The sequence below is a fragment of the Phalangium opilio genome, unplaced genomic scaffold, assembly GCF_054372755.1.
Source record: "Phalangium opilio isolate 3A_F unplaced genomic scaffold, DU_Popi_V2 ptg000039l_2, whole genome shotgun sequence".
In the NCBI taxonomy this organism is placed as follows: domain Eukaryota; kingdom Metazoa; phylum Arthropoda; class Arachnida; order Opiliones; family Phalangiidae; genus Phalangium; species Phalangium opilio.
In genome coordinates this window covers 4,130,867-4,151,979 of record NW_028324163.1, presented here as the reverse complement: position 1 = coordinate 4,151,979, position 21,113 = coordinate 4,130,867, and the positions used below count along the sequence as shown (strand labels likewise).

General features: G+C 43.9%; 43 non-coding genes across 43 annotated transcripts; all 43 read right to left on the bottom strand.

Annotated features, from left to right (window-relative positions):
* Positions 1 to 16: 16 nt before the first annotated feature.
* TRNAE-UUC (transfer RNA glutamic acid (anticodon UUC)) lies at positions 17 to 88 on the bottom strand. The gene has a single exon. It is a non-coding gene; the product is annotated as a tRNA-Glu (tRNA).
* A 380-nt stretch (positions 89 to 468) lies between these two features.
* On the bottom strand, positions 469 to 540 carry TRNAE-CUC (transfer RNA glutamic acid (anticodon CUC)). Its single transcript has one exon. It is a non-coding gene; the product is annotated as a tRNA-Glu (tRNA).
* A 380-nt stretch (positions 541 to 920) lies between these two features.
* TRNAE-UUC (transfer RNA glutamic acid (anticodon UUC)) lies at positions 921 to 992 on the bottom strand. Its single transcript has one exon. It is a non-coding gene; the product is annotated as a tRNA-Glu (tRNA).
* A 229-nt stretch (positions 993 to 1,221) lies between these two features.
* TRNAE-CUC (transfer RNA glutamic acid (anticodon CUC)) lies at positions 1,222 to 1,293 on the bottom strand. Its single transcript has one exon. It is a non-coding gene; the product is annotated as a tRNA-Glu (tRNA).
* Positions 1,294 to 1,371: 78 nt separating this feature from the next.
* Positions 1,372 to 1,443, bottom strand: TRNAE-UUC (transfer RNA glutamic acid (anticodon UUC)). The gene has a single exon. It is a non-coding gene; the product is annotated as a tRNA-Glu (tRNA).
* A 957-nt stretch (positions 1,444 to 2,400) lies between these two features.
* Positions 2,401 to 2,496, bottom strand: TRNAE-CUC (transfer RNA glutamic acid (anticodon CUC)). The gene is made up of 2 exons: positions 2,460 to 2,496; positions 2,401 to 2,435 (listed from the first exon to the last, which is right to left on the bottom strand). It is a non-coding gene; the product is annotated as a tRNA-Glu (tRNA).
* A 79-nt stretch (positions 2,497 to 2,575) lies between these two features.
* Positions 2,576 to 2,647, bottom strand: TRNAE-UUC (transfer RNA glutamic acid (anticodon UUC)). Its single transcript has one exon. It is a non-coding gene; the product is annotated as a tRNA-Glu (tRNA).
* A 78-nt stretch (positions 2,648 to 2,725) lies between these two features.
* Positions 2,726 to 2,797, bottom strand: TRNAE-CUC (transfer RNA glutamic acid (anticodon CUC)). The gene has a single exon. It is a non-coding gene; the product is annotated as a tRNA-Glu (tRNA).
* Positions 2,798 to 3,302: 505 nt separating this feature from the next.
* TRNAE-UUC (transfer RNA glutamic acid (anticodon UUC)) lies at positions 3,303 to 3,374 on the bottom strand. The gene has a single exon. It is a non-coding gene; the product is annotated as a tRNA-Glu (tRNA).
* Positions 3,375 to 5,063: 1,689 nt separating this feature from the next.
* TRNAE-UUC (transfer RNA glutamic acid (anticodon UUC)) lies at positions 5,064 to 5,135 on the bottom strand. The gene has a single exon. It is a non-coding gene; the product is annotated as a tRNA-Glu (tRNA).
* A 79-nt stretch (positions 5,136 to 5,214) lies between these two features.
* On the bottom strand, positions 5,215 to 5,286 carry TRNAE-UUC (transfer RNA glutamic acid (anticodon UUC)). The gene has a single exon. It is a non-coding gene; the product is annotated as a tRNA-Glu (tRNA).
* A 229-nt stretch (positions 5,287 to 5,515) lies between these two features.
* Positions 5,516 to 5,587, bottom strand: TRNAE-CUC (transfer RNA glutamic acid (anticodon CUC)). Its single transcript has one exon. It is a non-coding gene; the product is annotated as a tRNA-Glu (tRNA).
* Positions 5,588 to 5,967: 380 nt separating this feature from the next.
* TRNAE-UUC (transfer RNA glutamic acid (anticodon UUC)) lies at positions 5,968 to 6,039 on the bottom strand. Its single transcript has one exon. It is a non-coding gene; the product is annotated as a tRNA-Glu (tRNA).
* Positions 6,040 to 6,394: 355 nt separating this feature from the next.
* TRNAE-UUC (transfer RNA glutamic acid (anticodon UUC)) lies at positions 6,395 to 6,466 on the bottom strand. The gene has a single exon. It is a non-coding gene; the product is annotated as a tRNA-Glu (tRNA).
* Positions 6,467 to 6,846: 380 nt separating this feature from the next.
* On the bottom strand, positions 6,847 to 6,918 carry TRNAE-CUC (transfer RNA glutamic acid (anticodon CUC)). Its single transcript has one exon. It is a non-coding gene; the product is annotated as a tRNA-Glu (tRNA).
* A 656-nt stretch (positions 6,919 to 7,574) lies between these two features.
* Positions 7,575 to 7,646, bottom strand: TRNAE-UUC (transfer RNA glutamic acid (anticodon UUC)). Its single transcript has one exon. It is a non-coding gene; the product is annotated as a tRNA-Glu (tRNA).
* A 79-nt stretch (positions 7,647 to 7,725) lies between these two features.
* Positions 7,726 to 7,797, bottom strand: TRNAE-UUC (transfer RNA glutamic acid (anticodon UUC)). Its single transcript has one exon. It is a non-coding gene; the product is annotated as a tRNA-Glu (tRNA).
* Positions 7,798 to 8,026: 229 nt separating this feature from the next.
* TRNAE-UUC (transfer RNA glutamic acid (anticodon UUC)) lies at positions 8,027 to 8,098 on the bottom strand. The gene has a single exon. It is a non-coding gene; the product is annotated as a tRNA-Glu (tRNA).
* Positions 8,099 to 8,452: 354 nt separating this feature from the next.
* TRNAE-UUC (transfer RNA glutamic acid (anticodon UUC)) lies at positions 8,453 to 8,524 on the bottom strand. The gene has a single exon. It is a non-coding gene; the product is annotated as a tRNA-Glu (tRNA).
* A 380-nt stretch (positions 8,525 to 8,904) lies between these two features.
* On the bottom strand, positions 8,905 to 8,976 carry TRNAE-CUC (transfer RNA glutamic acid (anticodon CUC)). Its single transcript has one exon. It is a non-coding gene; the product is annotated as a tRNA-Glu (tRNA).
* A 380-nt stretch (positions 8,977 to 9,356) lies between these two features.
* TRNAE-UUC (transfer RNA glutamic acid (anticodon UUC)) lies at positions 9,357 to 9,428 on the bottom strand. The gene has a single exon. It is a non-coding gene; the product is annotated as a tRNA-Glu (tRNA).
* A 355-nt stretch (positions 9,429 to 9,783) lies between these two features.
* On the bottom strand, positions 9,784 to 9,855 carry TRNAE-UUC (transfer RNA glutamic acid (anticodon UUC)). The gene has a single exon. It is a non-coding gene; the product is annotated as a tRNA-Glu (tRNA).
* A 380-nt stretch (positions 9,856 to 10,235) lies between these two features.
* On the bottom strand, positions 10,236 to 10,307 carry TRNAE-CUC (transfer RNA glutamic acid (anticodon CUC)). Its single transcript has one exon. It is a non-coding gene; the product is annotated as a tRNA-Glu (tRNA).
* A 656-nt stretch (positions 10,308 to 10,963) lies between these two features.
* On the bottom strand, positions 10,964 to 11,035 carry TRNAE-UUC (transfer RNA glutamic acid (anticodon UUC)). Its single transcript has one exon. It is a non-coding gene; the product is annotated as a tRNA-Glu (tRNA).
* A 79-nt stretch (positions 11,036 to 11,114) lies between these two features.
* TRNAE-UUC (transfer RNA glutamic acid (anticodon UUC)) lies at positions 11,115 to 11,186 on the bottom strand. The gene has a single exon. It is a non-coding gene; the product is annotated as a tRNA-Glu (tRNA).
* A 353-nt stretch (positions 11,187 to 11,539) lies between these two features.
* On the bottom strand, positions 11,540 to 11,611 carry TRNAE-UUC (transfer RNA glutamic acid (anticodon UUC)). Its single transcript has one exon. It is a non-coding gene; the product is annotated as a tRNA-Glu (tRNA).
* Positions 11,612 to 11,690: 79 nt separating this feature from the next.
* TRNAE-UUC (transfer RNA glutamic acid (anticodon UUC)) lies at positions 11,691 to 11,762 on the bottom strand. Its single transcript has one exon. It is a non-coding gene; the product is annotated as a tRNA-Glu (tRNA).
* A 380-nt stretch (positions 11,763 to 12,142) lies between these two features.
* On the bottom strand, positions 12,143 to 12,214 carry TRNAE-UUC (transfer RNA glutamic acid (anticodon UUC)). The gene has a single exon. It is a non-coding gene; the product is annotated as a tRNA-Glu (tRNA).
* A 355-nt stretch (positions 12,215 to 12,569) lies between these two features.
* Positions 12,570 to 12,641, bottom strand: TRNAE-UUC (transfer RNA glutamic acid (anticodon UUC)). Its single transcript has one exon. It is a non-coding gene; the product is annotated as a tRNA-Glu (tRNA).
* Positions 12,642 to 13,021: 380 nt separating this feature from the next.
* Positions 13,022 to 13,093, bottom strand: TRNAE-CUC (transfer RNA glutamic acid (anticodon CUC)). The gene has a single exon. It is a non-coding gene; the product is annotated as a tRNA-Glu (tRNA).
* A 380-nt stretch (positions 13,094 to 13,473) lies between these two features.
* On the bottom strand, positions 13,474 to 13,545 carry TRNAE-UUC (transfer RNA glutamic acid (anticodon UUC)). Its single transcript has one exon. It is a non-coding gene; the product is annotated as a tRNA-Glu (tRNA).
* Positions 13,546 to 14,351: 806 nt separating this feature from the next.
* TRNAE-UUC (transfer RNA glutamic acid (anticodon UUC)) lies at positions 14,352 to 14,423 on the bottom strand. The gene has a single exon. It is a non-coding gene; the product is annotated as a tRNA-Glu (tRNA).
* A 355-nt stretch (positions 14,424 to 14,778) lies between these two features.
* Positions 14,779 to 14,850, bottom strand: TRNAE-UUC (transfer RNA glutamic acid (anticodon UUC)). Its single transcript has one exon. It is a non-coding gene; the product is annotated as a tRNA-Glu (tRNA).
* A 505-nt stretch (positions 14,851 to 15,355) lies between these two features.
* On the bottom strand, positions 15,356 to 15,427 carry TRNAE-CUC (transfer RNA glutamic acid (anticodon CUC)). Its single transcript has one exon. It is a non-coding gene; the product is annotated as a tRNA-Glu (tRNA).
* A 230-nt stretch (positions 15,428 to 15,657) lies between these two features.
* Positions 15,658 to 15,729, bottom strand: TRNAE-CUC (transfer RNA glutamic acid (anticodon CUC)). Its single transcript has one exon. It is a non-coding gene; the product is annotated as a tRNA-Glu (tRNA).
* Positions 15,730 to 15,808: 79 nt separating this feature from the next.
* Positions 15,809 to 15,880, bottom strand: TRNAE-CUC (transfer RNA glutamic acid (anticodon CUC)). Its single transcript has one exon. It is a non-coding gene; the product is annotated as a tRNA-Glu (tRNA).
* Positions 15,881 to 16,717: 837 nt separating this feature from the next.
* On the bottom strand, positions 16,718 to 16,789 carry TRNAE-UUC (transfer RNA glutamic acid (anticodon UUC)). The gene has a single exon. It is a non-coding gene; the product is annotated as a tRNA-Glu (tRNA).
* Positions 16,790 to 16,868: 79 nt separating this feature from the next.
* On the bottom strand, positions 16,869 to 16,940 carry TRNAE-CUC (transfer RNA glutamic acid (anticodon CUC)). The gene has a single exon. It is a non-coding gene; the product is annotated as a tRNA-Glu (tRNA).
* Positions 16,941 to 17,773: 833 nt separating this feature from the next.
* On the bottom strand, positions 17,774 to 17,845 carry TRNAE-UUC (transfer RNA glutamic acid (anticodon UUC)). Its single transcript has one exon. It is a non-coding gene; the product is annotated as a tRNA-Glu (tRNA).
* A 204-nt stretch (positions 17,846 to 18,049) lies between these two features.
* On the bottom strand, positions 18,050 to 18,121 carry TRNAE-CUC (transfer RNA glutamic acid (anticodon CUC)). The gene has a single exon. It is a non-coding gene; the product is annotated as a tRNA-Glu (tRNA).
* A 1,134-nt stretch (positions 18,122 to 19,255) lies between these two features.
* Positions 19,256 to 19,327, bottom strand: TRNAE-UUC (transfer RNA glutamic acid (anticodon UUC)). The gene has a single exon. It is a non-coding gene; the product is annotated as a tRNA-Glu (tRNA).
* Positions 19,328 to 20,612: 1,285 nt separating this feature from the next.
* Positions 20,613 to 20,684, bottom strand: TRNAE-UUC (transfer RNA glutamic acid (anticodon UUC)). The gene has a single exon. It is a non-coding gene; the product is annotated as a tRNA-Glu (tRNA).
* A 79-nt stretch (positions 20,685 to 20,763) lies between these two features.
* TRNAE-CUC (transfer RNA glutamic acid (anticodon CUC)) lies at positions 20,764 to 20,835 on the bottom strand. Its single transcript has one exon. It is a non-coding gene; the product is annotated as a tRNA-Glu (tRNA).
* Positions 20,836 to 21,113: the final 278 nt, after the last annotated feature.

Sequence of the window (21,113 nt, the reverse complement as noted above, 5' to 3'; positions counted from 1 at the left end):
GGTACAATAGCACTCGCTCCGATACCGGGAATAGAACCCGGGCCTTCTGGGTGAAAGCCAGACATCCTAGCCACTAGACCATATCGGACTTGCGTAACCAAGTCTTAATTCTATTCATAAACCTATATCCTTAAGTCTATTCTTGAAAAGAGGTACAAAAGCACTCGCTCCGATACCGGGAATCGCACCCGGGTATTATGGGTGAAAGCCAGGTATCCTAGCCGCAAGACCATATCGGACTTGCTTAACCAAGTCTTAATTCTATTCATAAACCTATATCCTTAAGTCTATTCTTGAAAAGCGTTACAAAAGCACACGCTCCGATACAGGGAATCGTACTTTCGCCTTCTGGGTGAGAGCCAGATATCCTAGCCACTAGACCATATCGGACTAGTTGAACAAACCCTAAATATTATTCCTATAAATGTGTCTTTAAGTTTATTCTTCAAAAGCGGTACATAGCACACGCTCCGATACCGGGAATCGAACCCGGGCTTTCTGGGTGAGAGCCAGATATCCTAGCCACTAGACCATATCGGACTTGCTTAACCAAGTCTTAATTCTATTCATAAACCTATGTCCTTAAGTCTATTTTTGAAATGCTTTACAAAACACTCTCTCCGATACCGGGAATCGAACCCTGGCCTTCTGGGTGAAAGTCAGATATCCTAGCCACTAGACCATATCGGACTGGTTGGAACAACCCTAAATATTATTCCTATAAATGTGTCTTTAAATTCATTCTTCAAAAGCGGTACAAAAGCACTCGCCCCGATACCGGGAATCGAACCCGGGCCTTGTGGGTGAGAGCCAGATATCCTAGCCACTAGACCATATCGGACAGCTTGGAACAACCCTAGATATTATTCCTATAAATGTGTCTTTAAGTTCATTGTTCAAAAGCGGTACAATAGCACTCGCTCCGATAACGGGAATCGAACCCGGGCCTTCTGGGTGAAAGCCAGATATCCTAGCCACTAGACCATATCGGACTTGCGCAACCAAGTCTTAATTCTATTCATAAACCTATATCCTTAAGTCTATTCTTGAAAAGCGTTACAAAAGCACACGCTCCGATACAGGGAATCGTACTTTCGCCTTCTGGGTGAGAGCCAGATATCCTAGCCACTAGACCATATCGGACTAGTTGAACAAACCCTAAATATTATTCCTATAAATGTGTCTTTAAGTTTATTCTTCAAAAGCGGTCCATAGCACACGCTCCGATACCGGGAATCAAACCCGGGCTTTCTGGGTGAGAGCCAGATATCCTAGCCACTAGACCATATCGGACTGGTTGAAACAACCCTAGATATTATTCCTATAAATGTGTCTTTAAGTTTATTCTTCAAAAGCGGTACAAAGCACTCGCTCCGATACCGGGAATCGAACCCGGGCCTTCTGGGTGAAAGCCAGATATCCTAGCCACTAGACCATATCGCACTTGCGTAACCAAGTCTTAATTCTATTCATAAACCTATGTCCTTAAGTCTATTTTTGAAATGCTTTACAAAACACTCTCTACGATACCGGGAATCGAACCCTGGCCTTCTGGGTGAAAGTCAGATATCCTAGCCACTAGACCATATCGGACTGGTTGGAACAACCCTAAATATTATTCCTATAAATGTGTCTTTAAATTCATTCTTCAAAAGCGGTACAAAAGCACTAGCTCCGATACCGGGAATCGAAACCGGGCCTTTTGGGTGAAAGTCAGGTATCCTAGCCACTAGACCATATCGTACTTGCTCAACCAAGTCTTAATTCTATTCTTGAAAAGCGGTACAAAAGCACTCGCCCAGATACCGGGAATCGAACCCGGGCCTTGTGGGTGAGAGCCAGATATCCTAGCCACTAGACCATATCGGACAGCTTGGAACAACCCTAGATATTATTCCTATAAATGTGTCTTTAAGTTCATTGTTCAAAAGCGGTACAATAGCACTCGCTCCGATAACGGGAATCGAACCCGGGCCTTCCGGGTGAAAGCCAGATATCCTAGCCACTAGACCATATCGGACTTGCGCAACCAAGTCTTAATTCTATTCATAAACCTATATCCTTAAGTCTATTCTTGAAAAGAGGTACAAAAGCACTCGCTCCGATACCGGGAATCGAACCCGGGTATTATGGGTGAAAGCCAGGTATCCTAGCCGCAAGACCATATCGGACTTTCTTAACCAAGTCTTAATTCAATTCATAAACCTATATCCTTAAGTCTATTCTTGAAAAGCGTTACAAAAGCACACGCTCCGATACAGGAAATCGTAGTCTCGCCTTCTGGGTGAGAGCCAGTTATCCTAGCCACTAGACCATATCGGACTGGTCAGAACAACCCTAAATATTATTCCTATAAATGTGTCTTTAAATTCATTCTTCAAAAGCGGTACAGAGCACTCGCTCCGATACCGGGAATCGAACCCGGGCCTTCTGGGTGAAATCGAACCGGGCCTTGTGGGTGAGAGCCAGATATCCTAGCCACTAGACCATATTGGACAGCTTGGAACAACCCTAGATATTATTCCTATAAATGTGTCTTTAAGTTCATTCTTCAAAAGCGGTACAATAGCACTCGCTCCGATACCGGGAATCGAACCCGGGCCTTCTGGGTGAAAGCCAGATATCCTAGCCACTAGACCAAATCGGACTGGTTGAACAAACCCTAAATATTATTCCTATAAATGTGTCTTTAAGTTTATTCTTCAAAAGCGGTACAAAGCACTCGCTCCGATACCGGGAATCGAACCCGGGCTTTCTGGGTGAGAGCCAGATATCCTAGCCACTAGACCATATCGGACTTGCTTAACCAAGTCTTAATTCTATTCATAAACCTATGTCCTTAAGTCTATTTTTGAAATGCTTTACAAAACACTCTCTCCGATAGCGGGAATCGAACCTTGGCCTTCTGGGTGAAAGTCAGATATCCTAGCCACTAGACCATATCGGACTGGTTGGAACAACCCTAAATATTATTCCTATAAATGTGTCTTTAAATTCATTCTTCAAAAGCGGTACAAAAGCACTAGCTCCGATACCGGGAATCGAACCCGGGCCTTCTGGGTGAAAGTCAGGTATCGTAGCCACTAGACCATATCGTACTTGCTCAACCAAGTCTTAATTCTATTCTTGAAAAGCGGTACAAAAGCACTCGCCCCGATACCGGGAATCGAACCCGGGCCTTGTGGGTGAGAGCCAGATATCCTAGCCACTAGACCATATCGGACAGCTTGGAACAACCCTAGATATTATTCCTATAAATGTGTCTTTAAGTTCATTGTTCAAAAGCGGTACAATAGCACTCGCTCCGATAACGGGAATCGAACCCGGGCCTTCTGGGTGAAAGCCAGATATCCTAGCCACTAGACCATATCGGACTTGCGCAACCAAGTCTTAATTCTATTCTTAAACCTATATCCTTAAGTCTATTCTTGAAAAGAGGTACAAAAGCACTCGCTCCGATACCGGGAATCGAACCCGGGTATTATGAGTGAAAGCCAGGTATCCTAGCCGCAAGACCATATCGGACTTTCTTAACCGAGTCTTAATTCAATTCATAAACCTATATCCTTAAGTCTATTCTTGAAAAGCGTTACAAAAGCACACGCTCCGATACAGGGAATCGTACTCTCGCCTTCTGGGTGAGAGCCAGTTATCCTAGCCACTAGACCATATCGGACTGGTCAGAACAACCCTAAATATTATTCCTATAAATGTGTCTTTAAATTCATTCTTCAAAAGCGGTACAATAGCACTCGCTCCGATACCGGGAATCGAACCCGGGCCTTCTGGGTGAAAACCAGATATCCAAGCCAGTAGACCATATCGGACTTGCGTAACCAAGTCTTAATTCTATTCATAAACCTATATCCTTAAGTCTATTCTTGAAAAGAGGTACAAAAGCACTCGCTCCGATACCGGGAATCGCACCCGGGTATTATGGGTGAAAGCCAGGTATCCTAGCCGCAAGATCATATCGGACTTGCTTAACCAAGTCTTAATTCTATTCATAAACCTATATCCTTAAGTCTATTCTTGAAAAGCGTTACAAAAGCACACGCTCCGATACAGGGAATCGTACTCTCGCCTTCTGGGTGAGAGCCAGATATCCTAGCCAGTAGACCATATCGGACTGGTTGAACAAACCCTAAATATTATTCCTATAAATGTGTCTTTAAGTTTATTCTTCAAAAGCGCTACAAAGCACTCGCTCCGATACCGGGAATCGAACCCGGGCTTTCTGGGTGAGAGCCATATCGGACTGGTTGAAACAACCCTAGATATTATTCCTATAAATGTGTCTTTAAGTTCATTCTTCAAAAGCGGTGCAAAAGCACTCGGTCCGATACCGGGAATCGAACACGGGCCTTCTGAGTGAAAGTCAGATATCCTAGCCACTAGCCCATATCGGACTTGCTTAACCAAGTCTTAATTCTATTCATAAACCTATATCCTTAAGTCTATTCTTGAAAAGCGGTACAAAAGCACACGCTCCGATACCGGGAATCGTACTCTCGCCTTCTGGGTGAGAGCCAGATATCCTAGCCACTACACCATATCGGACTGGTTGAACAAACCTTATATATTATTCCTATAAATGTGTCTTTAAGTTTATTCTTCAAAAGCGGTACAAAGCACTCGCTCCGATACCGGGAATCGATCCCGGGCTTTCTGGGTGAGAGCCAGATATCCTGGCCACTAGCCCATATCGGACTTGCTTAACCAAGTCTTAATTCTATTCATAAACCTATATCCTTAAGTCTATTTTTGAAATGCTTTACAAAACACTCTCTCCGATACCGGGAATCGAACCCTGGCCTTCTGGGTGAAAGTCAGATATCCTAGCCACTAGACCATATCGGACTGGTTGGAACAACCCTAAATATTATTCCTATAAATGTGTCTTTAAATTCATTCTTCAAAAGCGGTACAAAAGCACTCGCTCCGATACCGGGAATCGAACCCGGGCCTTCTGGGTGAAAGTCAGGTATCCTAGCCACTAGACCATATCGTACTTGCTCAACCAAGTCTTAATTCTATTCTTCAAAAGCGGTACAAAGCACTCGCTCCGATACCGGAAATCGAACCCGGGACTTCTGGGTGAAAGCCAGATATCCTAGCCACTAGACCATATCGGACTGGTCGACACAACCCTAAATATTATTCCTATAAATGTGTCTTTAAATTCATTCTTCAAAAGCGGTACAATAGCACTCGCTCCGATACCGGGAATCGAACCCGGGCCTTCTGGGTGAAAGCCAAATATCCTAGCCACTAGACCATATCGGACTTGCGTAACCAAGTCTTAATTCTATTCATAAACCTATATCCTTAAGTCTATTCTTGAAAAGAGGTACAAAAGCACTCGCTCCGATACCGGGAATCGCACTCGGGTATTATGGGTGAAAGCCAGGTATCCTAGCCGCAAGACCATATCGGACTGGATGAACAAACACTAAATATTATTCCTATAAATGTGTCTTTAAGTTTATTCTTCAAAAGCGGTACATAGCACTCGCTCCGATACCGGGAATCGAACCCGGGCTTTCTGGGTGAGAGCCAGATATCCTAGCCACTAGACCATATCGGACTGGTTGAAACAACCCTAGATATTATTCCTATAAATGTGTCTTTAAGTTCATTCTTCAAAAACGGTACAAAAGCACTCGTTCCGATACCGGGAATCGAACACGGGCCTTCTGAGTGAAAGCCAGATATCCTAGCCACTAGCCCATATCGGACTTGCTTAACCAAGTCTTAATTCTATTCATAAACCTATATCCTTAAGTCTATTCTTGAAAAGCGGTACAAAAGCACACGCTCCGATACCAGGAATCGTACTCTCGCCTTCTGGGTGAGAGCCAGATATCCTAGCCACTAGACCATATCGGACTGGTTGAACAAACCCTAAATATTATTCCGATAAATGTGTCTTTAAGTTTATTCTTCAAAAGCGGTACAAAGCACTCGCTTCGATACCGGGAATCGAACCCGGGCCTTCTGGGTGAAAGCCAGATATCCTAGCCACTAGACCATATCGGACTGGTTAGAACAACCCTAAATACTATTCCTATAAATGTGTCTTTAAATTCATTCTTCAAAAGCGGTACAAAAGCACTCGCTCCGATACCGGGAATCGAACCCGGGCCTTCTGGTAGAAAGTCAGGTATCCTAGCCACTAGACCATATCGTACTTGCTCAACCAAGTCTTAATTCTATTCTTGAAAAGCGGTACAAAAGCACTCGCCCCGATAACGGGAATCGAACCCGGGCCTTGTGGGTGAGAGCCAGATATCCTAGCCACTAGACCATATCGGACAGCTTGGAACAACCCTAGATATTATTCCTATAAATGTGTCTTTAAGTTCATTCTTCAAAAGCGGTACAATAGCACTCGCTCCGATACCGGGAATCGAACCCGGGCCTTCTGGGTGAAAGCCAGATATCCTAGCCACTAGACCATATCGGACTTGCGTAACCAAGTCTTAATTCTATTCATAAACCTATATCCTTAAGTCTATTCTTGAAAAGAGGTACAAAACCACTCGCTCCGATACCGGGAATCGAACCCGGGTATTATGGGTGAAAGCCAGATATCCTAGCCACTAGCCCATATCGGACTTGCTTAACCAAGTCTTAATTCTATTCATAAACCTATATCCTTAAGTCTATTCTTGAAAAGCGGTACAAAAGCACACGCTCCGATACCGGGAATCGTACTCTCGCCTTCTGGGTGAGAGCCAGATATCCTAGCCACTAGACCATATCGGACTGGTTGAACAAACCCTAAATATTATTCCTATAAATGTGTCTTTAAGTTTATTCTTCAAAAGCGGTACAAAGCACTCGCTCCGATACCGGGAATCGAACCCGGGCTTTCTGGGTGAGAGCCAGATATCCTAGCCACTAGACCATATCGGACTGGTTGAAACAACCCTAGATATTATTCCTATAAATGTGTCTTTAAGTTCATTCTTCAAAAGCGGTACAAAAGCACTCGGTCCGATACCGGGAATCGAACACGGGCCTTCTAAGTGAAAGCCAGATATCCTAGCCACTAGCCCATATCGGACTCTCTTAACCAAGTCTTAATTCTATTCATAAACCTATATCCTTAAATCTATTCTTGAAAAGCGGTACAAAAGCACACGCTCCGATACCGGGAATCGTACTCTCGCCTTCTGGGTGAGAGCCAGATATCCTAGCCACTAGACCATATCGTACTTGCTAAACCAAGTCTTAATTCTATTCTTGAAAAGCGGTACAAAAGCACTCGCCCCGATACCGGGAATCGAACACGGGCCTTCTAAGTGAAAGCCAGATATCCTGGCCACTAGCCCATATCGGACTTGCTTAACCAAGTCTTAATTCTATTCATAAACCTATATCCTTAAGTCTATTCTTGAAAAGCGGTACAAAAGCACTCGCTCCGATAACGTGAATCGTACTCTCGCCTTCTGGGTAAGAGCCAGATATCCTAGCCACTAGACCATATCGGACTGGTTGAACAAACCCTAAATATTATTCCTATAAATGTGTCTTTAAGTTTATTCTTCAAAAGCGGTACAAAGCACTCGCTCCGATACCGGGAATCGAACCCGGGCCTTCTGGGTGAAAGCCAGATATCCTAGCCACTAGACCATATCGGACTGGTTGGAACAACCCTAAATATTATTCCCATAATTGTGTCTTTAAATTCATTCTTCAAAAGCGGTACAAAAGCACTCGCTCCGATACCGGGAATCGAACCCGGGCCTTCTGGGTGAAAGCCAGATATCCTAGCCACTAGACCATATCGGACTTGCGTAACCTAGTCTTAATTCTATTCATAAACCTATGTCCTTAAGTCTATTTTTGAAATGCTTTACAAAACACTCTCTCCGATACCGGGAATCGAACCCTGGCCTTCTGGGTGAAAGTCAGATATCCTAGCCACTAGACCATATCGGACTGGTTGGAACAACCCTAAATATTATTCCTATAAATGTGTCTTTAAATTCATTCTTCAAAAGCGGTACAAAAGCACTCGCTCCGATACCGGGAATCGAACCCGGGCCTTCTGGGTGAAAGTCAGATATCCTAGCCACTAGACCATATCGGACTGGTTGGAACAACCCTAAATATTATTCCTATAAATGTGTCTTTAAATTCATTCTTCAAAAGCGGTACAAAAGCACTCGCTCCGATACCGGGAATCGAACCCGGGCCTTCTGGGTGAAAGTCAGGTATCCTAGCCACTAGACCATATCGTACTTGCTCAACCAAGTCTTAATTCTATTCTTCAAAAGCGGTACAAAGCACTCGCTCCGATACCGGAAATCGAACCCGGGACTTCTGGGTGAAAGCCAGATATCCTAGCCAATAGACCATATCGGACTGGTCGACACAACCCTAAATATTATTCCTATAAATGTGTCTTTAAATTCATTCTTCAAAAGCGGTACAATAGCACTCGCTCCGATACCGGGAATCGAACCCGGGCCTTCTGGGTGAAAGCCAAATATCCTAGCCACTAGACCATATCGGACTTGCGTAACCAAGTCTTAATTCTATTCATAAACCTATATCCTTAAGTCTATTCTTGAAAAGAGGTACAAAAGCACTCGCTCCGATACCGGGAATCGCACTCGGGTATTATGGGTGAAAGCCAGGTATCCTAGCCGCAAGACCATATCGGACTTGCTTAACCAAGTCTTAATTCTATTCATAAACCTATATCCTTAAGTCTATTCTTGAAAAGCGTTACAAAAGCACACGCTCCGATACAGGGAATCGTACTCTCGCCTTCTGGGTGAGAGCCAGATATCCTAGCCACTAGACCATATCGGACTGGTTGAACAAACCCTAAATATTATTCCTATAAATGTGTCTTTAAGTTTATTCTTCAAAAGCGGTACATAGCACTCGCTCCGATACCGGGAATCGAACCCGGGCTTTCTGGGTGAGAGCCAGATATCCTAGCCACTAGACCATATCGGACTGGTTGAAACAACCCTAGATATTATTCCTATAAATGTGTCTTTAAGTTCATTCTTCAAAAACGGTACAAAAGCACTCGTTCCGATACCGGGAATCGAACACGGGCCTTCTGAGTGAAAGCCAGATATCCTAGCCACTAGCCCATATCGGACTTGCTTAACCAAGTCTTAATTCTATTCATAAACCTATATCCTTAAGTCTATTCTTGAAAAGCGGTACAAAAGCACACGCTCCGATACCAGGAATCGTACTCTCGCCTTCTGGGTGAGAGCCAGATATCCTAGCCACTAGACCATATCGGACTGGTTGAACAAACCCTAAATATTATTCCGATAAATGTGTCTTTAAGTTTATTCTTCAAAAGCGGTACAAAGCACTCGCTCCGATACCGGGAATCGAACCCGGGCCTTCTGGGTGAAAGCCACATATCCTAGCCACTAGACCATATCGGACTGGTTAGAACAACCCTAAATATTATTCCTATAAATGTGTCTTTAAATTCATTCTTCAAAAGCGGTACAAAAGCACTCGCTCCGATACCGGGAATCGAACCCGGGCCTTCTGGTAGAAAGTCAGGTATCCTAGCCACTAGACCATATCGTACTTGCTCAACCAAGTCTTAATTCTATTCTTGAAAAGCGGTACAAAAGCACTCGCCCCGATAACGGGAATCGAACCCGGGCCTTGTGGGTGAGAGCCAGATATCCTAGCCACTAGACCATATCGGACAGCTTGGAACAACCCTAGATATTATTCCTATAAATGTGTCTTTAAGTTCATTCTTCAAAAGCGGTACAATAGCACTCGCTCCGATACCGGGAATCGAACCCGGGCCTTCTGGGTGAAAGCCAGATATCCTAGCCACTAGACCATATCGGACTTGCGTAACCAAGTCTTAATTCTATTCATAAACCTATATCCTTAAGTCTATTCTTGAAAAGAGGTACAAAACCACTCGCTCCGATACCGGGAATCGAACCCGGGTATTATGGGTGAAAGCCAGATATCCTAGCCACTAGCCCATATCGGACTTGCTTAACCAAGTCTTAATTCTATTCATAAACCTATATCCTTAAGTCTATTCTTGAAAAGCGGTACAAAAGCACACGCTCCGATACCGGGAATCGTACTCTCGCCTTCTGGGTGAGAGCCAGATATCCTAGCCACTAGACCATATCGGACTGGTTGAACAAACCCTAAATATTATTCCTATAAATGTGTCTTTAAGTTTATTCTTCAAAAGCGGTACAAAGCACTCGCTCCGATACCGGGAATCGAACCCGGGCTTTCTGGGTGAGAGCCAGATATCCTAGTCACTAGACCATATCGGACTGGTTGAAACAACCCTAGATATTATTCCTATAAATGTGTCTTTAAGTTCATTCTTCAAAAGCGGTACAAAAGCACTCGGTCCGATACCGGGAATCGAACACGGGCCTTCTAAGTGAAAGCCAGATATCCTAGCCACTAGCCCATATCGGACTTGCTTAACCAAGTCTTAATTCTATTCATAAACCTATATCCTTAAATCTATTCTTGAAAAGCGGTACAAAAGCACACGCTCCGATACCGGGAATCGTACTCTCGCCTTCTGGGTGAGAGCCAGATATCCTAGCCACTAGACCATATCGTACTAGCTAAACCAAGTCTTAATTCTATTCTTGAAAAGCGGTACAAAAGCACTCGCCCCGATACCGGGAATCGAACACGGGCCTTCTAAGTGAAAGCCAGATATCCTGGCCACTAGCCCATATCGGACTTGCTTAACCAAGTCTTAATTCTATTCATAAACCTATATCCTTAAGTCTATTCTTGAAAAGCGGTACAAAAGCACTCGCTCCGATAACGGGAATCGTACTCTCGCCTTCTGGGTAAGAGCCAGATATCCTAGCCACTAGACCATATCGGACTGGTTGAACAAACCCTAAATATTATTCCTATAAATGTGTCTTTAAGTTTATTCTTCAAAAGCGGTACAAAGCACTCGCTCCGATACCGGGAATCGAACCCGGGCCTTCTGGGTGAAAGCCAGATATCCTAGCCACTAGACCATATCGGACTGGTTGGAACAACCCTAAATATTATTCCCATAATTGTGTCTTTAAATTCATTCTTCAAAAGCGGTACAAAAGCACTCGCTCCGATACCGGGAATCGAACCCGGGCCTTCTGGGTGAAAGCCAGATATCCTAGCCACTAGACCATATCGGACTTGCGTAACCAAGTCTTAATTCTATTCATAAACCTATGTCCTTAAGTCTATTTTTGAAATGCTTTACAAAACACTCTCTCCGATACCGGGAATCGAACCCTGGCCTTCTGGGTGAAAGTCAGATATCCTAGCCACTAGACCATATCGGACTGGTTGGAACAACCCTAAATATTATTCCTATAAATGTGTCTTTAAATTCATTCTTCAAAAGCGGTACAAAAGCACTCGCTCCGATACCGGGAATCGAACCCGGGCCTTCTGGGTGAAAGTCAGGTATCCTAGCCACTAGACCATATCGTACTTGCTCACCCAAGTCTTAATTCTATTCTTCAAAAGCGGTACAAAGCACTTGCTCCGATACCGGAAATCGAACCCGGGACTTCTGGGTGAAAGCCAGATATCCTAGCCACTAGACCATATCGGACTGGTCGACACAACCCTAAATATTATTCCTATAAATGTGTCTTTAAATTCATTCTTCAAAAGCGGTACAATAGCACTCGCTCCGATACCGGGAATCGAACCCGGGCCTTCTGGGTGAAAGCCAAATATCCTAGCCACTAGACCATATCGGACTTGCGTAACCAAGTCTTAATTCTATTCATAAACCTATATCCTTAAGTCTATTCTTGAAAAGAGGTACAAAAGCACTCGCTCCGATACCGGGAATCGCACTCGGGTATTATGGGTGAAAGCCAGATATCCTAGCCACTAGCCCATATCGGACTTGCTTAACCAAGTCTTAATTCTATTCATAAACCTATATCCTTAAGTCTATTCTTGAAAAGCGGTACAAAAGCACACGCTCCGATACCAGGAATCGTACTCTCGCCTTCTGGGTGAGAGCCAGATATCCTAGCCACTAGACCATATCGGACTGGTTGAACAAACCCTAAATATTATTCCGATAAATGTGTCTTTAAGTTTATTTTTCAAAAGCGGTACAAAGCACTCGCTCCGATACCGGGAATCGAACCCGGGCCTTCTGGGTGAAAGCCAGATATCCTAGCCACTAGACCATATCGGACTGGTTAGAACAACCCTAAATATTATTCCTATAAATGTGTCTTTAAATTCATTCTTCAAAAGCGGTACAAAAGCACTCGCTCCGATACCGGGAATCGAACCCGGGCCTTCTGGTTGAAAGTCAGGTATCCTAGCCACTAGACCATATCGTACTTGCTCAACCAAGTCTTAATTCTATTCTTGAAAAGCGGTACAAAAGCACTCGCCCCGATAACGGGAATCGAACCCGGGCCTTGTGGGTGAGAGCCAGATATCCTAGCCACTAGACCATATCGGACAGCTTGGAACAACCCTAGATATTATTCCTATAAATGTGTCTTTAAGTTCATTCTTCAAAAGCGGTACAATAGCACTCGCTCCGATACCGGGAATCGAACCCGGGCCTTCTGGGTGAAAGCCAGATATCCTAGCCACTAGACCATATCGGACTTGCGTAACCAAGTCTTAATTCTATTCATAAACCTATATCCTTAAGTCTATTCTTGAAAAGAGGTACAAAACCACTCGCTCCGATACCGGGAATCGAACCCGGGTATTATGGGTGAAAGCCAGATATCCTAGCCACTAGCCCATATCGGACTTGCTTAACCAAGTCTTAATTCTATTCATAAACCTATATCCTTAAGTCTATTCTTGAAAAGCGGTACAAAAGCACACGCTCCGATACCGGGAATCGTACTCTCGCCTTCTGGGTGAGAGCCAGATATCCTAGCCACTAGACCATATCGGACTGGTTGAACAAACCCTAAATATTATTCCTATAAATGTGTCTTTAAGTTTATTCTTCAAAAGCGGTACAAAGCACTCGCTCCGATACCGGGAATCGAACCCGGGCTTTCTGGGTGAGAGCCAGATATCCTAGCCACTAGACCATATCGGACTGGTTGAAACAACCCTAGATATTATTCCTATAAATGTGTCTTTAAGTTCATTCTTCAAAAACGGTACAAAAGCACTCGTTCCGATACCGGGAATCGAACACGGGCCTTCTGAGTGAAAGCCAGATATCCTAGCCACTAGCCCATATCGGACTTGCTTAACCAAGTCTTAATTCTATTCATAAACCTATATCCTTAAGTCTATTCTTGAAAAGCGGTACAAAAGCACACGCTCCGATACCGGGAATCGTACTCTCGCCTTCTGGGTGAGAGCCAGATATCCTAGCCACTAGACCATATCGGACTGGTTGAACAAACCCTAAATATTATTCCGATAAATGTGTCTTTAAGTTTATTCTTCAAAAGCGGTACAAAGCACTCGCTCCGATACCGGGAATCGAACCCGGGCCTTCTGGGTGAAAGCCAGATATCCTAGCCACTAGACCATATCGGACTGGTTAGAACAACCCTAAATATTATTCCTATAAATGTGTCTTTAAATTCATTCTTCAAAAGCGGTACAAAAGCACTCGCTCCGATACCGGGAATCGAACCCGGGCCTTCTGGTTGAAAGTCAGGTATCCTAGCCACTAGCACATATCGTACTTGCTCAACCAAGTCTTAATTCTATTCTTGAAAAGCGGTACAAAAGCACTCGCCCCGATAACGGGAATCGAACCCGGGCCTTGTGGGTGAGAGCCAGATATCCTAGCCACTAGACCATATCGGACAGCTTGGAACAACCCTAGATATTATTCCTATAAATGTGTCTTTAAGTTCATTCTTCAAAAGCGGTACAATAGCACTCGCTCCGATACCGGGAATCGAACCGGGCCTTCTGGGTGAAAGCCAGATATCCTAGCCACTAGACCATATCGGACTTGCGTAACCAAGTCTTAATTCTATTCATAAACCTATATCCTTAAGTCTATTCTTGAGAAGAGGTACAAAACCACTCGCTCCGATACCGGGAATCGAACCCGGGTATTATGGGTGAAAGCCAGATATCCTAGCCACTAGCCCATATCGGACTTGCTTAACCAAGTCTTAATTCTATTCATAAACCTATATCCTTAAGTCTATTCTTGAAAAGCGGTACAAAAGCACACGCTCCGATACCGGGAATCGTACTCTCGCCTTCTGGGTGAGAGCCAGATATCCTAGCCACTAGACCATATCGCACTGGTTGAACAAACCCTAAATATTATTCCGATAAATGTGTCTTTAAGTTTATTCTTCAAAAGCGGTACAAAGCACTCGCTCCGATACCGGGAATCGAACCCGGGCCTTCTGGGTGAAAGCCAGATATCCTAGCCACTAGACCATATCGGACTGGTTAGAACAACCCTAAATATTATTCCTATAAATGTGTCTTTAAATTCATTCTTCAAAAGCGGTACAAAAGCACTCGCTCCGATACCGGGAATCGAACCCGGGCCTTCTGGTTGAAAGTCAGGTATCCTAGCCACTAGACCATATCGTACTTGCTCAACCAAGTCTTAATTCTATTCTTGAAAAGCGGTACAAAAGCACTCGCCCCGATAACGGGAATCGAACCCGGGCCTTGTGGGTGAGAGCCAGATATCCTAGCCACTAGACCATATCGGACAGCTTGGAACAACCCTAGATATTATTCCCATAAATGTGTCTTTAAGTTCATTCTTCAAAAGCGGTACAATAGCACTCGCTCCGATACCGGGAATCGAACCCGGGCCTTCTGGGTGAAAGCCAGATATCCTAGCCACTAGACCATATCGGACTTGCGTAACCAAGTCTTAATTCTATTCATAAACCTATATCCTTAAGTCTATTCTTGAAAAGAGGTACAAAAGCACTCGCTCCGATACCGGAAATCGAACCCGGGTATTATGGGTGAAAGCCAGGTATCCTAGCCGCAAGACCATATCGGACTTCCTTAACCAAGTCTTAATTCTATTCATAAACCTATATCCTTAAGTCTATTCTTGAAAAGCGGTACAAAGCACTCGCTCCGATACCAAGAATCGAACCCGGGCTTTCTGGGTGAAAGCCAGATATCCTAGCCACTAGACCATATCGGACTGGTTGAACAAACCCTAAATATTATTCCTATAAATGTGTCTTTAAGTTTATTCTTCAAAAGCGGTACAAAAGCACTCGCTCCGATACCGGGAATCGAACCCGGGCCTTCTGGTTGAAAGTCAGGTATCCTAGCCACTAGACCATATCGTACTTGCTCAACCAAGTCTTAATTCTATTCTTTAAAAGCGGTACAAAAGCACTCGCCCCGATACCGGGAATCGAACCCGGGCCTTGTGGTTGAGAGCCAGATATCCTAGCCACTAGACCATATCGGACAGCTTGGAACAATCCTAGATATTATTCCTATAAATGTGTCTTTAAGTTCATTCTTCAAAAGCGGTACAAAAGCACTCGGTCCGATTCCGTGAATCGGACACGGGCCTTCTGGGTGAAAGCCAGATATCCTAGCCACTAGTCCATATCGGACTTGCTTAACCAAGTCTTAATTCTATTCATAAACCTATATCCTTAAGTCTATTCTTGAAAAGAGGTACAAAAGCACTCGCTCCGATACCGGGAATCGAACCCGGGCTTTCTGGGTGAGAGCCAGATATCCTAGCCACTAGACCATATCGGACAGCTTGGAACAATCCTAGATATTATTCCTATAAATGTGTCTTTAAGTTCATTCTTCAAAAGCGGTACAATAGCACTCGCTCCGATACCGGGAATCGAACCCGGGCCTTGTGGGTGAGAGCCAGATATCCTAGCCACTAGACCATATCGGACAGCTTTGAACAACCCTAAATATTATTCCTATAATTGTGTCTTTAAATTCATTCTTCAAAAGCGGTACAAAAGCACTCGCTCCGATACCGGGAATCGAACCCGAGTATTATGGGTGAAAGCCAGGTATCCTAGCCGCAAGACCATATCGGACTTGCTTAACCAAGTCTTAATTCTATTCATAAACCTATATCCTTAAGTCTATTCTTGAAAAGCGTTACAAAAGCACACGCTCCGATACAGGGAGTCGTACTCTCGCCTTCTGGGTGAGAGCCAGATATCCTAGCCACTAGACCATATCGGACTGGTTGAACAAACCCTAAATATTATTCCTATAAATGTGTCTTTAAGTTTATTCTTCAAAAGCGGTACAAAGCACTCGCTCCGATACCGGGAATCGAACCCGGGCTTTCTGGGTGAGAGCCAGATATCCTAGCCACTAGACCATATAAGACTGATTGAAACAACCCTAGATATTATTCCTATAAATGTGTCTTTAAGTTCATTCTTCAAAAGCGGTACAAAAGCACTCGGTCCGATACCGGGAATCGAACACGGGCCTTCTGAGTGAAAGCCAGATATCCTAGCCACTAGTCCATATTGGACTTGCTAAATCAAGTCTTAATTCTATTCATAAACCTATATCCTTAAGTCTATTCTTGAAAAGCGGTACAAAAGCACACCCTCCGATGCCGGGAATCTTACTCTCGCCTTCTGGGTGAGAGCCAGATATCCTAGCCACTAGACCATATCGGACTGGTTGAACAAACCCTAAATATTATATTATTCCTATAAATGTGTCTTTAAGTTTATTCTTCGAAAGCGGTACAAAGCACTCGCTCCGATACCGGGAATCGAACCCGGGCCTTCTGGGTGAAAGCCAGATATCCTAGCCACTAGACCATATCGGACTGGTTGGAACAACCCTAAATATTATTCCTATAATTGTGTCTTTAAATTCATTCTTCAAAAGCGGTACAAAAGCACTCGCTCCGATACCGGGAATCGAACCCGGGCTTTCTGGGTGAGAGCCAGATATCCTAGCCACTAGACCATATCGGACTGGTTGAAACAACCCTAGATATTATTCCTATAAATGTGTCTTTAAAATCATTCTTCAAAAGCGGTACAAAAGCACTCGCTTTGATACCGGGAATCGAACACGGGCCTTCTGAGTGAAAGCCAGATATCCTAGCCACTAGTCCATATTGGACTTGCTTAACCAAGTCTTAATTCTATTCATAAACCTATATCCTTAAGTCTATTCTTGAAAAGCGGTACAAAAGCACACGCTCCGATACCGGGAATCGTACTCTCGCCTTCTGGGTGAGAGCCAGATATCCTAGCCACTAGACCATATCGGACTGGTTGGAACAACCCTAAATATTATTCCTATAAATGTGTCTTTAAATTCATTCTTCAAAAGCGGTACAAAAGCACTCGCTTTGATACCGGGAATCAAACCCGGGCCTTCTGGTTGAAAGTCAGGTATCCTAGCCACTAGACCATATCGGACTTGCGTAACCAAGTCTAAATTCTATTCATAAACCTATATCCTTAAGTCTATTCTTGAAAAGAGGTACAAAAGCACTCGCTCCGATACCGGGAATCGCACCCGGGTATTATGGGTGAAAGCCAGGTATCCTAGCCGCAAGACCATATCGGACTTGCTTAACCAAGTGTTAATTCTATTCATAAACCTATATCCTTAAGTCTATTCTTGAAAAGCGTTACAAAAGCACACGCTCCGATACAGGGAATCGTACTCTCGCCTTCTGGGTGAGAGCCAGATATCCTAGCCACTAGACCATATCGGACTTGCGTAACTAAGTCTTAATTCTATTCATAAACCTATGTCCTTAAGTCTATTTTTGAAATTCTTTACAAAACACTCTCTCCGATACCGGGAATCGAACCCTGGCCTTCTGGGTGAAAGCCAGATATCCTAGCCACTAGACCATATCGGACTGGTTAGAATAACCCTAAATATTATTCCTATAAATGTGTCTTTAAATTCATTCTTCAAAAGCGGTACAAAAGCACTCGCTCCGATACCGGGAATCGAACCCGGGCCTTCTGGTTGAAAGTCAGGTATCCTAGCCACTAGACCATATCGTACTTGCTCAACCAAGTCTTAATTCTATTCTTGAAAAGCGGTACAAAAGCACTCGCCCCGATACCGGGAATCGAACCCGGGCCTTGTGGTTGAGAGCCAGATATCCTAGCCACTAGACCATATCGGACAGCTTGGAACAATCCTAGATATTATTCCTATAAATGTGTCTTTAAGTTCATTCTTCAAAAGCGGTACAAAAGCACTCGGTCCGATTCCGTGAATCGGACACGGGCCTTCTGGGTGAGAGCCAGATATCCTAGCCACTAGACCATATCGGACTGGTTGAACAAACCCTAAATATTATTCCTATAAATGTGTCTTTAAGTTCATTCTTCAAAAGCGGTACAAAAGCACTCGGTCCGATACCGGGAATCGAACACGGGCCTTCTGAGTGAAAGCCAGATATCCTAGCCACTAGTCCATATTGGACTTGCTTAACCAAGTCTTAATTCTATTCATAAACCTATATCCTTAAGTCTATTCTTGAAAAGAGGTACAAAAGCACTCGCTCCGATACCGGGAATCGCACCCGGGTATTATGGGTGAAAGCCAGGTATCCTAGCCGCAAGACCATATCGGACTTGCTTAACCAAGTGTTAATTCTATTCATAAACCTATATCCTTAAGTCTATTCTTGAAAAGCGTTACAAAAGCACACGCTCCGATACAGGGAATCGTACTCTCGCCTTCTGGGTGAGAGCCAGATATCCTAGCCACTAGACCATATCGGACTGGTTGAACAAACCCTAAATATTATTCCTATAAATGTGTCTTTAAGTTTATTCTTCAAAAGCGGTACAAAGCACTCGCTCCGATACCGGGAATCGAACCCGGGCATTCTGGGTGAGAGCCAGATATCCTAGCCACTAGACCATATAAGACTGATTGAAACAACCCTAGATATTATTCCTATAAATGTGTCTTTAAGTTCATTCTTCAAAAGCGGTACAAAAGCACTCGGTCCGATACCGGGAATCGAACACGGGCCTTCTGAGTGAAAGCCAGATATCCTAGCCACTAGTCCATATTGGACTTGCTAAATCAAGTCTTAATTCTATTCATAAACCTATATCCTTAAGTCTATTCTTGAAAAGCGGTACAAAAGCACACCCTCCGATACCGGGAATCTTACTCTCGCCTTCTGGGTGAGAGCCAGATATCCTATCCACTAGACCATATCGGACTGGTTGATCAAACCCTAAATATTATTCCTATAAATGTGTCTTTAAGTTTATTCTTCGAAAGCGGTACAAAGCACTCGCTCCGATACCGGGAATCGAACTCGGGCCTTCTGGGTGAAAGCCAGATATCCTAGCCACTAGACCATATCGGACTGGTTGAAACAACCCTAGATATTATTCCTATAAATGTGTCTTTAAAATCATTCTTCAAAAGCGGTACAAAAGCACTCGGTCCGATACCGGGAATCGAACACGGGCCTTCTGAGTGAAAGCCAGATATCCTAGCCACTAGTCCATATTGGACTTGCTTAACCAAGTCTTAATTCTATTCATAAACCTATATCCTTAAGTCTATTCTTGAAAAGCGGTACAAAAGCACACGCTCCGATACCGGGAATCGTACTCTCGCCTTCTGGGTGAGAGCCAGATATCCTAGCCACTAGACCATATCGGACTGGTTGGAACAACCCTAAATATTATTCCTATAAATGCGTCTTTAAATTCATTCTTCAAAAGCGGTACAAAAGCACTCGCTTTGATACCGGGAATCAAACCCGGGCCTTCTGGTTGAAAGTCAGGTATCCTAGCCACTAGACCATATCGGACTTGCGTAACCAAGTCTAAATTCTATTCATAAACCTATATCCTTAAGTCTATTCTTGAAAAGAGGTACAAAAGCACTCGCTCCGATACCGGGAATCGCACCCGGGTATTATGGGTGAAAGCCAGGTATCCTAGCCGCAAGACCATATCGGACTTGCTTAACCAAGTGTTAATTCTATTCATAAACCTATATCCTTAAGTCTATTCTTGAAAAGCGTTACAAAAGCACACGCTCCGATACAGGGAATCGTACTCTCGCCTTCTGGGTGAGAGCCAGATATCCTAGCCACTAGACCATATCGGACTGGTTGAACAAACCCTAAATATTATTCCTATAAATGTGTCTTTAAGTTTATTCTTCAAAAGCGGTACAAAGCACTCGCTCCGATACCGGGAATCGAACCCGGGCTTTCTGGGTGAGAGCCAGATATCCTAGCCACTAGACCATATAAGACTGATTGAAACAACCCTAGATATTATTCCTATAAATGTGTCTTTAAGTTCATTCTTCAAAAGCGGTACAAAAGCACTCGGTCCGATACCGGGAATCGAACACGGGCCTTCTGAGTGAAAGCCAGATATCCTAGCCACTAGTCCATATTGGACTTGCTAAATCAAGTCTTAATTCTATTCATAAACCTATATCCTTAAGTCTATTCTTGAAAAGCGGTACAAAAGCACACCCTCCGATACCGGGAATCTTACTCTCGCCTTCTGGGTGAGAGCCAGATATCCTATCCACTAGACCATATCGGACTGGTTGAACAAACCCTAAATATTATTCCTATAAATGTGTCTTTAAGTTTATTCTTCGAAAGCGGTACAAAGCACTCGCTCCGATACCGGGAATCGAACTCGGGCCTTCTGGGTGAAAGCCAGATATCCTAGCCACTAGACCATATCGGACTGGTTGGAACAACCCTAAATATTATTCCTATAATTGTGTCTTTAAATTCATTCTTCAAAAGCGGTACAAAAGCACTCGCTCCGATACCGGGAATCGAACCCGGGCTTTCTGGGTGAGAGCCAGATATCCTAGCCACTAGACCATATCGGACTGGTTGAAACAACCCTAGATATTATTCCTATAAATGTGTCTTTAAAATCATTCTTCAAAAGCGGTACAAAAGCACTCGGTCCGATACCGGGAATCGAACACGGGCCTTCTGAGTGAAAGCCAGATATCCTAGCCACTAGTCCATATTGGACTTGCTTAACCAAGTCTTAATTCTATTCATAAACCTATATCCTTAAGTCTATTCTTGAAAAGCGGTACAAAAGCACACGCTCCGATACCGGGAATCGTACTCTCGCCCTCTGGGTGAGAGCCAGATA